This window comes from Rhinopithecus roxellana, chromosome 19 (genome assembly GCF_007565055.1).
Source record: "Rhinopithecus roxellana isolate Shanxi Qingling chromosome 19, ASM756505v1, whole genome shotgun sequence".
In the NCBI taxonomy this organism is placed as follows: Eukaryota; Metazoa; Chordata; class Mammalia; order Primates; family Cercopithecidae; genus Rhinopithecus; species Rhinopithecus roxellana.
The window spans coordinates 71,776,159-71,782,594 of NC_044567.1; positions in this window are offsets into that span (position 1 = coordinate 71,776,159).

Below are 6,436 nucleotides of genomic sequence, written 5' to 3' on the forward strand. Positions count from 1 at the left end.
CACCCAATCCCACTCCAGCTCCTGGATTTTCTCGTATATTTGGTATAAGGCTTAAGAATTTAGGCCAGGCACGGTGGCTCACACCAGTAATCCCAGCACTGTGGGAGGCCGAGGTGGGTGAATCACCTGAGATCAGGAGTTTGAGACCAGCCTGGCCAACATGGCAAAACCCCATCTTTACCAAAAACACAAAAATTAGCCAGGCGTGGTGGTGCACACCTGTAATCCCAGCTACTTGGGAGGCTGAGGCAGGAAAATCGCTTGAACCGGGGAGGCGGTGGTTGCAGTGAGCTGAGATTGCACCATTGTGCTCCAGACTGAGCAACAAGAATGAAACTCCGTCTCGGAAAAAAAAAAAAAAAATAGAATTTAGGTAAGCCTTATTTTGTGAAAGAGCTGCTCTGGCAAAGGAAGAAGTTTGCAGATAATTACTTCTCCATGCCAAAAAAGAAGAACTGCAAGGGAACAGTTCAAAGTTTTAGAGGTCAAAAGACTTTTCCAGCTTTCTTTTTTTAAGTCAACAAACTCTAATGAATATTTATGATGTACCAGGCCAAGTCCTTACCTTCCTGAAAGCACTGATCACATTTTGCAAGTACTATTTTAATACCATCATTGTTTGTGTGTTTTGATATAACCACCATGCATCATTAAAAACTCCATAAAGAAAGGACGACCTGTGAATTCTCAATGGTAGCTGAAATATTTACAATAATGATAAAATAATCAATAGCAGCTAATCCTCAAGGAGGACTCAGTATATCTGAAGCACTCTGTACGCATATCATCTCATCCTTACACAACAAGCCTTTACGCCAGGTGGACTTCTAGCATCCCATTCCACAAATGAGGCACAAAGAGGTTAAGTAACTTCCCCAGGGGTAAGTGTTGGTAACCACCTTTTATTCACCACCCACCCTTATCGGGGGCTAGTCCTGTGAAGGGCTTTAAAAAGATTTTCTTCAGCTTGCACAATAACCTGGCAAAGCATGATTATTCCTACATTACAGATAATGAAACTAAGGTCCAGAAAGGCTAAACTGCTGTTTGGCCTTGGCAAGTGGCAGAGCTGGTCTTTGATCTCAGATCGCTCTGCTTTCAAAGCCAATGTTGTTCCCACTATACCAATGGCGCCTAGACATTCAGGTTTCATGGACCAGTAATATGTCCAAAAAAACTAGGGGGGGTGTAACTTACACAGAATTACCAATTATACATTTTGCCAGGTATGGGTGTTCAAGGAAACAAGAAACAAAACTGTCTACTTTTACTATCATGGTGAAAAAGCAAGGAGATTTTAACACCAAAAACTAGAAAGAACCATGTAACAGTTCTGTATAAATCAGAAAACAGACTTGGCATGGTGGCTCACACCAGTAATCCCAACATTTTGCAGGCCAAGGTGGAGGATCGCTTGAGACTAGAAGTTCGAGACCAGCCTGGGCAAATGGCAAGACCCCATCTCTACAAAAAATTAGCCGGGCATGGTGACATATACCTGGAGTCCTAGCTACTTGGGAGGCTGAGGCAGAAGGATCACTTGAGGCCAGGAGTTTGAGGCTGCGGTGAGCTAGGATTTTGCCACTGCCCTCCATCCTAGGCAACACAGTGAGATCCTGTCTTAAATCAGAAAAAAGTTCTTATAAATCAGAAAACTTCCACTACATAAACACTATCTTCTCCTTATTTTTCTCACATTACCAAGTATCAGTGTAAACCGAGGGACAGGCAGTGTTTGAGAACCAGTCTTCCTCCACTGGAGCTATCAGGGGATACCTGTAAAATCTGTTTAGTCAGCCTCTCCACAACCACATCCACTGGGGTTTGTTACGTAGTAATCACCACATCTGTCTATGCACCTATCTATCTACTTACCTATCTTTTTTTTTTTTTTTTGAGACGGAGTCTTGCTCTGTCACCCAGACTGGAGTGCAGTGGCTCGATCTTGGCTCACTACAACCTCCGCCTCCCAGGTTCACACCATTCTCCTGCCTCACCCTCCTGAGTAGCTGGGACTACAGGTGCCCGCCATCATGCCCAGCTAATCTTTGTATTTTTAGTAGAGACAGGGTTTCGCCGTGTTAGCCAGGACGGTCTCCATCTCCTGACCCCGTGATTCGCCCGCCTCGGCCTCCCAAAGTGCTGGGATTACAGGCGTGAGCCACCGCGCCCGGCCCTACTTACCTATCTTTTATAGATTTTTAAAAATTATTTCCAAAGGCCTTCCTCCAAGACACCAAAGTACTTTTTGACATCAAACCCCTTTGTAAAGAGATTTTCTTTATTCTCTTTAAAATAAGTAAAGGTGCAGCCTCCTTTGAAATGCCAACAAAAGGATAAGTTTCATGTGAAGCCTACGCTAAGAAGATGGTACTAAGTCTGTTTAGTACTATCTGGAATTTCACATGCAGCCTCCCATAGCATACACCTCTTCTCAGCTGGTGAGGCAATTATAGTTCCTGTCTCAAAGACCACTGTGAACAGATGTTAAGGCCTTTCAGAATTTAACTCTCTGACTGCAAGACTTCGGATTATTAATTGCACACTAACGGATTCAAAAGCACAGAACTTCCATTTTAACTTGACTTTTACTCCTGCCAGGAGAAAAACACTTTTTCAGGAGAGAGCATAACATCTCATGCTTTAATTCCATGAATTTCAATGTTTAGAAAGTATTTGCATAGGACTTATCTTTCTGGCAACTCCTAGTGTTCTTTGGACACGTTCACAAATGTAGAAAGGCATAAATTTATTAAGGATCATAAACTCTAAACTATGCAGCACAGTAAGGAAACGTGGTATTCAAATATTCACATTAAAAAAGTCACCAAACATTAATTATGCCTCAAAAAAAGGATTAAAAAGTCACTCCATTGGGGATTTATGAACAAACATTTTTCTCAACATCATAAAGTATACCTAATAAACCACAGTGAACACTGTCTAATCTTCTGATAGTTAAGAAGGTTCTTGAAGATTTGTATTATAAACAAGATTTGTCTTGGCAGTCCAGCAACACAACAATTAATAGAGAATTCTAGTTGAAGACATGCCAGGTGACAGCTGACTGTATTATTTCTACTAAAGTATAATTCAGCTTTTAAACAATTCACGTTGGGGCCACACAGCCCTGTGTTTGAACCTGGTTCTTCCATTTCCTAGTTGTGGGGTCCTGGGAAATGACTAAAGCTCTCCAAGAATCCTCTCCTCAGTGTAGAAAATGCCTCTGCTGGGGCTGGGTGCAGTGGCTCACACCTGTAATCTCAGCACTTTGGGAGGCCCAGGTGGGTGGATCACGAGGTCAGGAGTTTGAGACCAGCCTGGACCACATGGTGAAACCCCATCTCTACTAAAAATACACAAATTAGCCGAGCATGGTGGCACATGCCTATAATCCCAGCTACTCGGGAGGTTGAGGCAGGAGAAGCACTAGAACTCAGGAAGCGGGGTTTGCAGTGAGCCGAGATTGCGCCGCTGAACTCTAGCTGGGGTGACAGAGTGAGACTGTCTAAAAAAAAAAAAACCAAAACAAACAAAAAACCTCCTCTGCCGGAATTCTGGGTTATCTCTCCAACTTCATCAGTGACTTTCGGTGCAAAGTTTAACTTGGCCTCAGTACCTATTTTTGTAAAGAAGAGAAGGAAACACCAAAAAAATCTAATAATATGAGATTATTAGGACTCACAGATTGCTATCTATCTTAAATCTGGAGGATAACTGCCAGAGAATTATTTTAAATGTTTGGGAAGAAGATGGAGGTTAGGGGAAGGGAAGATGGGAGGAACAGAATGAGAATTAAAAAGAGGCCTTCATAATATATACGCTACCTCCTTTCCCTTACATCAAAAGTGTCCTCTGTGGCCAGGCACAGTGGCTCACGCCTGTAATCCCAGCAGGCGTGATTACCTGAGGCTGAGGCGGGTGGATCACCTGAGGTCAGGAGTTCAAGACCAGCCTGGCCAACATAGTGAAACCCCATCTCTACTAAAAATACAAAAATTAGCTGAGTGCAGTGGCACGCACCTGTAATCCCAGCTACTCAGGAAGTTGAGGCAGGAAAATCGCTTGAACTCGGGAGGTGAAGGTTGCGGTGAGGTGAGATTGTGCCACTGCACTCCACTCTGGTCGACAGAGTGAGACTCCATCTCAAAAAAAAAAAAGAAAAAAAAAGAAGTGGCCTCCCTAAAAATACACAGGTTTATGAGCGCCCTCATGGGGTGGATTAGTTAAATGCCATCCCTAGTACTGGCTGCAGTTGTTACAGTAGAAATAGATCAATTATTTGAAAAAAATAAATAGAATTTTAAAGAAAGTTGTTGTATTCCAGTTGAATTTTTGATGTCTCCTAGTAAATTCTAAATTATCCACATTAAGGCCCCTAAATATTTTTGTAATGTTTTAAATAACTCTTGTTCAGTGTTTTTGATGCTTACTCCTTAATTCAATAATTTGGGAAGTAATTCTGAGATGACCACAAAACCAAAAACCTGTGAGATTTCAACAGATGGTCAGACTGTAAGCATTTAGGAGAAGAGAGTCAATTATAACTGTGGTATGTTTAGTACTCTGTAATAACTAGAAGAAATTATTACTAATAGAAAAAAGAAAAAGCTCTTAATTTGTATATTTTTCTTGCCCAGTAGGTTTAGCACATAAACAAGGTGACTAATAATGTTATCTAAATGGAAGCCAATGCATATGACATCATGAAACAATATGTAGTTACCTTTCTAATATATGTGCTTTAGGTAACACTAACATGAATTTACACACCTTGCCATGTGTAGACTTCCCAGTGCTTAGTACTGAAAGCAGAGGAAATAGAACTGCCCATTTGAAACTACTAAAAATACAAAAATTAGACCAGGCATGGTGGCTCACGTCTGTAATCCCAGCACTTTGGTAGGCTGAGGCAGGCAGATCACGAGGTCAGGAGATCAAGACCACCCTGGCTAACACGGTGAAACCCTGTCTCTACTAAAAATACAAAAAAATTAGCCAGGTGTGGTGGCGGGTGCCTGTAGTCCCAGCTACTCGGGAGGCTGAAGCAGGAGAATGGCGTGAATCTGGGATGCAGAGCTTGCAGTAAGCCGAGACTGCACCACTGCACTCCAGCCTGGGCAACAAAATGAGACTCCCTCTCAAAAAAAAAAAAAAAAAAAAAAAAAAAAAATTAGCTCAGCACAATGGTGCAGTGAGGTCTGTATATTAGGACTTGTTGATTTGGGTAAAATAAAAACCCTTTATATGATAGACCAACTGTGCCATAACAAATTACACTACATGGAAGGTAAAGTATGTCAGAATATTCCAACTGTGTTAAAAACAAGGCCCTAATTGTTTGAAATTAAACTTTTATTTTAAACCTTAGTGGATCAATAGTTGAATATCTAGAAAACCATGCAACTAAGCCAACTTTCCTAGTAATATAAAAGGGTAACAATGGGGGAAAATAATTTTTAGAACACTTTCCATTGTTTTATCTAAAAAGTTGTATTCCCATATTTCCATATATTTAAAACCTGGCAGTATCCACTTCCTGAAATACAAAAAATTGGGTCTTTGGCATGAACGTGGGTGTAACCTGTACAGTTCAGGAAGCTAATGCTTTCCATCAGTGCTGTATTTACGGAGCCCCGCACTGCTCCCTGTCTAGACCGCCTTGACCATAGCTGGCTACTGCTCCAACAGGAAAACTTCCATGATCATCCTAAGCTGTAATTCTGCTTCTGGGAGTTTCCAGAGTTTTTAGTGATCCTTTCTTTTCGGAGAGGCCAATACCAGTAGAAACCATACATCTCTCCCTACCCCCGTGTTTATGTAGATGATTGAGATGTGGCTTGTTTGCCTTATTTTTCCTCCAGAGGCACAGACTCTGCCTCTAGTATGGGAGTTTGAGGGGAAGGGGTGGGGTGGGTCTTCCTTGAAGCAAGTTATGCCGTCATCTTAACCTCCTACCAAGTGGTAAAATATTATTATTTTTTTTTTTTTAGAAATTCATAATCTGGACCAGGTGCAGTGGTTCATGCCTATAATCCCAGCACTTTGGGAGGTCGAGCACTTGAGGTCAGGAGTTCGAGACCAGCCTGGTCAGCATGGTGAAACCCCGTCTCTACTGAAAATATAAAAATTAGCTGGGCATGGTGGCGCACGCCTGTACTCCCAGCTGCTCGGGAGGTTGAGGCAGGAGAATCACTTGAACCTGGGAGGCGGAGGTTGCAGTGAGCCGAGATCATGCCACTGCACTCCAGCCTGGGCAACAGAGTGTGACCCTGTCTCAAAAAATAAAAAAAAGAGAAATTCATAATCTGATCAATTTAGGAATATATACATGACTTGTTACCTACACTAACCCTTTACACCCGAGTGTATATTGGTTTGAAAACTTACCTCAAACTGGTCTTCTCTCATCATTTCTCTAAATTGTCAGTCGTTC